Source organism: Sapajus apella, unplaced genomic scaffold (assembly GCF_009761245.1).
Source record: "Sapajus apella isolate SASKATOON/1434 unplaced genomic scaffold, GSC_monkey_1.0 scaffold2185, whole genome shotgun sequence".
Classification (NCBI taxonomy): domain Eukaryota; kingdom Metazoa; phylum Chordata; class Mammalia; order Primates; family Cebidae; genus Sapajus; species Sapajus apella.
Window position 1 is genome coordinate 1 of NW_022439111.1, and position 6,456 is coordinate 6,456.

The following is a 6,456-nucleotide window of genomic DNA, read 5'->3' on the forward strand; positions in this document are numbered from 1 at the left end:
GTGCTGATGAAAAAGAGGTCAAGAAACCCTCTGAAGGCCAGGATCCAGGAGAAAAATTGGCAACAACTGTTTTGGTGAACAAATTTTACCAAAGCAAACAAGAAGTATCTCCCTCCACCCTCCATGCCCTGCTCCCAGCAGATACTTTACTAAGATATTAACAATTCCTGAATTAATTTCTTAAATGCACATTCTTCTTTTATAGATATGGAAATAGATCTCTGGTTATTTTTGATGAGCCAATACATCCACTTTCAGTAAGTGTCACTTTGTCTGAGGTTCTGTTTATGTCTTATAGAGTTGTGTTTATTTCATGATGAAGTCAAAATCGTCCACCATTAAGTCTTCACTAAGTTGTGTCTAATCATCTTACGTAAGGAGTGTTGTAAATTGGACACACTGGAGTAAGAGCTGACTTACAGCTTTGTTTAATTTGTGCCCTAAAGGGAATAAATATACCATCCAAATAACAAAATGTGACATTTTAAAAGATAATTTTTATAGCAGCAAACAATATAAATATTTGTAAGTAGTCCTAACAAATATGCACAAACTCTGTGAATAGAATTAGAAAACAATTTAAAGTTAAATTTGTTTAAATGCTATAAAAACTTCCTTCTTCAGGCATATGAGAGCCACAGGGCCACCTTAGCACCTATGTTCACAGAAAACCAAAAATATTTTAAGATCCTACTGTTTATATTTTTAGAACTAAAAGACATTTTATCCCAGCAAAATTATTGTAAGGGACACGTGGGCACAAATTTAAACATTCCCATCTTAAGAGTACTTAAGAAGTTTTCTTGAATGAATATTTATATTGCCTTTTTTCTTCTTTCAGCAAGAAAAGATTCCAGGGAAATCCTTTGAGGATGATCCCAAATGCAACTGCATTTTCAGATATTTCTGTACTCTTTTTAAAGTCACAAAACTAACAGCTCCAGGTGCAATCGTAGCATTGGTAAGCTATTTCTTATCTATAAAGCATCTTTAATAACTGGTCTCCTACACAGCATATGGCCATGTTTCTAAATAAAAGTCAGTTCCTAAAGTTATCATCAGATCTTTTAAGAGAAACCTATGCAAGCAAAGTAAATACACATATTAGAGTTTAATCATCATCATGTTTTCAAATGATGCCATTGCTTTTCTTATCACAGAATAATTGCTACTAAAAGCAGCAGGAGAGACTTCTGGTTTCTCCCTCAACAGATTCCAATGTAGGTCTAAGCTGAGTTCTGGGCTGTGTTTCCCCACAGTTCTGACCTGGAGCTGCTGCTCCGAATGCTTTGTTGTTCCTGGTGACCTCTTGTGCCTGCTCGGGAAATTGCCCAGGCATGTGGAACCAGTAAGACTTGGACATGGGCTTTGGTAGTTAGCCTGCCAAGCCATGGCTGTGTCCTTACCTCTACATGGTTCTCACAGAGTTCCTGTGGTGAGACTCATTCTGAATATAAAGTCCTGTTCAGATGGCTGGGATTGTTTGACCCCTCCCCACACTAACCTGTAGAGGAGTGTCAACCACACGGCCTGGAGAGAAAGGATACTTAGAGCAGTACCCTCTCCTTTAGCATCCGGCTAGAGCTCAGGGTCGAAGGCTTCTGCTGGGCACCTGCATAGAAACCTCTCCGTGAGCACTGGATCAGATGCAGGCCATTTCATGGAGCTGCAGCCATTGGGAATGCTCAGCACATGCTGGAGGGAAGCAGGAGTGGTACTTCCAGATGGAGAGAGAGAGAGCTGATGCAGGAGGGAAAGCTGGATTGGAAGAAGGGGGAGTTCACTGTATACAGGCTAAATTTGGTGTGCCCGTGAGATAGCAGAGTGACGTGTGCAGTCATTATGTGAATCTATGGAACTGGAACATGAATCTGAGCAGTGCAGTCATGATTTGGATGTATGGGACTGGAGCATGAATCTGAGCTGGAGGTAAGGAATGAAAAGTAAGAGTAGCTGCTCAAGGTGAGGCACGAAGGCTCACACCTGTAATCCCAGCTCTTTGGGAGACCAAGTCGGGCGGATCACTGAGGTCAGGAGTTCAAGGTCAGCCTGGCCAACATGGTGAAACCCTGTCTCTTCTAAAAAAAATACAAAAAATTACCTGGGCTTGGTGGTGGACACCAGTAATCCCAGCTACTTGGGAGGCTGAGGCAGGAGAATCTTTAGAACCTGGGAGGCAGAGGTTGCAGTGAGCCAAGATTGCACCACTGCCCTCCAGCCTGTACAACAACAGCAAAACCCTGGAAAAGGGAAAAAAAAAAAAAAAGAAAAAAAGAATAGCTGCTCAAATGCAAAGAAAGTGTTTAGAATGAAAGTGGACAAGCCGGACATGGTGGGACACACCTGTAGTCGCAGTGACCCAGGAAAAGGAAAAAAAGAGAAAATAGACAAAAGATAGCTCTGTAAAGACTACAGGCATGTGAGGGACAATTCCCCAGGTAAGTGGCCAGAGTGGGAGGAGGAAGAGCAGGAAAAAATGATAAGAACAAAGGGTTCACGATAGGAAAGTCTGTGGTCACAGTGCTACATGCTGCCAAGAAGGTGCCCATTCCATAAACACCCCTGGGATGCCAACCCTGTGCCACTCTTCTAAGTGCTGGGGTAGAGAAGAGGACAGGCCCAGCACAGTCCTTGTCTTTATGAGGCATTTGTTTTAATGAGGAAAGCATTTCTTTTTTTACGTAATGGCAAATAGCAAAATGATAAAGCAGGATACAGAGAGAGTGATGGGAGGGGCTCGCGCTCTCAGATAGAATGATCAGGAAGAGCCTCTCTAGAGAGGTCACATCTGAACAGTGACCTGACTACAAAGCAAGAATGATAAGGAGCTGGCATTACTGGCAGTGGGATGAGTGCCAAGAGAGACAGGAACACATTTCATGTGTGTTCAAGGAACAGACAGAGGGAGCCCGTGTGGTGAGAGAAATGAAGGAAAGAATGGAAAAGATGAGGCCGCACAGGCGGTGCCATCGCTCACAGGGCCCTTTGGCTTGCAGAGCAGGGGACGAAGTTAAGGTTTTATTCCAGTTTGAAGTGGAATCTAATAGTAGATCTTGAGCAGGGGAGTGCAGTGTTCTTAATTTAGAGGTTATCCCAACTGCTCTCGGGAGAGTAGACCACAGTTGGGAGGAGGGTTGGGGCAGAGAAAAGGACTAAGAAGCAACTAGGCTGTTACAGGTGAGCCGTGACAAATGACAATCCAGAATCTGAAGCAGTCAGCCTGCCAGTGAAGGTAGCCATAGAGGGATTGCACACGGATTGGAGGAGGGTAACTCACATGTAAGTATTAGTCCCCAGGAGCTAGGCCAATGGCAATTCCCTGGAGAAGATTAGGGCCAGGTTGTGGAGTGGAGCCTTGGGGTGAAGGGCTCTGGTTTGTGGGTGTGAAGGCTCCGGGGACCTCGGCAAGAGGAGTCTAGGGTGAGTGATGGGGATGAGGGGTGGTTAAGGAGAGATGGGAGGTGAGCTGGCACCAGGGCATGACACTGTGAGCAAATGAGAGGATGTCCTGGGGGAACTAGGGGGAACAGGATGGGAACAGGCAACACATTTGTATTGGGGAAAATCTCTGGCAGAGAGGGAGAAAGCCCTCAAGAAGAGGTGATTTGGGGAACAGTGTTCTGCAAAAGTGGGATAGGATCCATCATGCTGATAGAAGAGTCGGTGTTAAAAGAGGAACTTTCTCACTGACCCAGGAGGGCAAGTGGTATCGATGAGTGTCAGCAGGTCACCAGCTTACCAGGAAAGGTGACAGGAAGTTGAGGGCTCGCCAGTGCTGTTTCAGTGCTCTCTAATGAGTCCTGTGGAGTTGAACCCTGGGAGGGAGGGTTATTCCTTGGATACCCGACAGTGCAGAGTTTTGGAGAAAGGGAGCAGGATCTCTCATAAGAACATGTCATGTTCAAGGGCCATGTGATTTGGAAAACACAATTGATTCTGGAGAACATTGCCAGATCTGAGCCGCCAATCTGATAATGTTCAGACAATAAATGAACTCTCTTAAAATGAACTGTTTTCCTTTCACCTTGATACAAAGACTTCAAGTAGCATAGAGTCATACTCTTCTACAGAGCACTGTCTGAGGTAGCAACACCTCACAGCTTATCTCTGTAACCTTCACTCAGCTGGTCCCTCACCCAGTTCTTTAGAGGATAGAGATTGGATAGATAGAGAATACTTTCTGAAATACTTTCTGAGATTATCTCACAAACTGCCTGACAGGTTTAGAGGCACCCCAAGGATACAGAGGCCGGCAGCTCTCTCTGCCTTCAAACCCACAGAATTGACTGAATGCAAATACTATAGCACAAAGGAATAAGTTTTCCTGAGGTGATTGTGGAGACATGGAAAATAGGGGCTGTGAGCAGGACCCTCCATTCATTCACATGCGTTCCTTATCAAGGCACTGAACACAGGGACTGTTTCTCAGCAACAGAAGCCTGCCCTTGTCATGCTGTCTGCCCGGCAGGCACTGGGAGGCACTCTCGACCCACAGTTCCTAAGCCTGTGTCCCAAGGGCGGGTTAGTTATTGTGAAAAGGAGAAGACAGCAGTGTTCTCAGTATGACTTGGGTGCTACACATTCGAGCATGGCACACCTGTAAAATTCTTATCTACCTGCCAGCCAGGTGTGACGCTGCATGAGGATGGCACTGTAGTGTTTTCTGAACAAACTTAGTCTGCACGAGGCCTGTGTTTGTGCTGCCTTTCATGAGTGTGAAGGTGCTGAAGGTGCCTTTCTTCATGCTCACATCCCTGTGAGTGAAATTGGCATGGAAATTTCTATGGGCAGAGTATGCTGCAGAGGTATCTGACTACGACTGTGACTTGGCCTCTCGCTTTGTCTGAGCAAAGTCCCTGCAGAACATAAGAATAAAAGGCACTTACTTTATGGCCAAAACCGGAAGAAGTCTTTAATTCTTAAATGTTCTTACAACCGCACTGAAACAGAACTGAAATCAAAGACAAGTGCTCTATTTTGCAGGTGTACATTGAACATCTTTTAACTAATGCTAACATTGATCTTTGTCCTACTAATTGGAAACAAATTGTCCTCGGAGCCATGCTTCTGGCCTCCAAGCTTTGGCGAAATCGTCATCTGTGGAGTGGGGATGACAGCCAGAATCCCAAGGATGTTGCAGCTGAGACAATGTGAGTTTCTAAGGTTTTGGCAAACTGTGTCATCATTTTCCATGCCTCATTTGCTCTCCAAGTTATCACTGCAAGAAATATCTTTATAGGTTTCATTGTGCCGATAAAGGAAATAGGCATAAGACCACAGACTTCAATCTATCCAGCTTTGGTATAACAGTTTATATTTTCCAGCATTAATGGGTAAGTCTTGATGCGTTATTGTTGTAATAACTGGCTGATAAACTGAAAAGTGTTTTTCTGATTGTTTTTTGGCCAACCTCTTACAAGTGTGCTGTCAGAATGACACAGTACAGGGAATGTCTTTATAGTGTTTTAGAGGCCACCTGCCAGTTTCAGTCCCCTTTGCAGGGGCAAACATCTGGCTTTGAAATAATTGGCCACTGTTAAGATCTCAAGGCCTCTGGACTATGCAGAAGTTACAGCTTTAACCTAAGTCACCCATTGTGTATTTGCTTTTGCTGCTCCTTGTCTCCCCCTTTAATCTGAAGATCTGTTTTTATAGGAACCTTGAGATATGATGTTAAATAGCTACAGATTTCTGTGCCCTGGCTCCTCCCCATTGGGAACATTGCATGTGTTTGGAAATCGGTCTGATGAGTTAGAAGCTTCTGTGTTCACCTCCCGCAGTGTGAGAAGGATTTCTGGGGCATCACCCCATGCCCACCGCACTCACAGGCTCCCTGGGTACTCAGACATTCACAGAAGCAGGCTGGGGCCAGTAGTTGTTTATGAGTATGTGGGGAGCCTTGCCGGATCGTGGGGTTCCTCCCAGATGCACCAACATGACACTGAAACACAGCTTCCCCAGGATTCCCTTCCAATTTGGCCTTACGACTGCTGTGAAGTGAAGGGCCCTGCAGCAGGCAGGCAGGGTGAGCAGGGGGGCATTTCCAGCAGATCCGCCCTGGGTGCCCGCTGGACAGTGAGGACAGCTGTGTCAGCTCCATCTGGTACAAGCCGAGGGAGCAGCTCTTGTTTACATCGAGCAGCAGCAGAAAAGATGATGCCAGGCAGTGGCACAAGTTAGTTTTGTGATCTGTGCCCATGACTCCAGATAGGAGTGTTACTCAGAATCACCTCAGTGTATGTCTACAATTGAAGATAGAGCATATATTGCAGATATACTGCAGTGTGTATATAGCTACATTCAAAAATAACCACTTGGCGCCTCAGCTCAGTGGCTCATGGCTGTGATCCCAGCCCTTCAGGAGGCCGAGGCGAGTGGATCGCTTGAGCACAGGAGTTCAGACCTGCTGGGTAACACAGTGAAGCCTGTCCATACAAAAACATTTTTTAAAAGTTA

General features: G+C 45.3%; 1 long non-coding RNA gene across 1 annotated transcript; it reads left to right on the top strand.

The window, feature by feature from the left end:
* Positions 1-6: 6 nt before the first annotated feature.
* LOC116547136 lies at positions 7-5,462 on the top strand. Its single transcript, XR_004266949.1, has 3 exons — positions 7-257; positions 842-961; positions 4,984-5,462. It is a non-coding gene; the product is annotated as an uncharacterized LOC116547136 (long non-coding RNA).
* Positions 5,463-6,456: the final 994 nt, after the last annotated feature.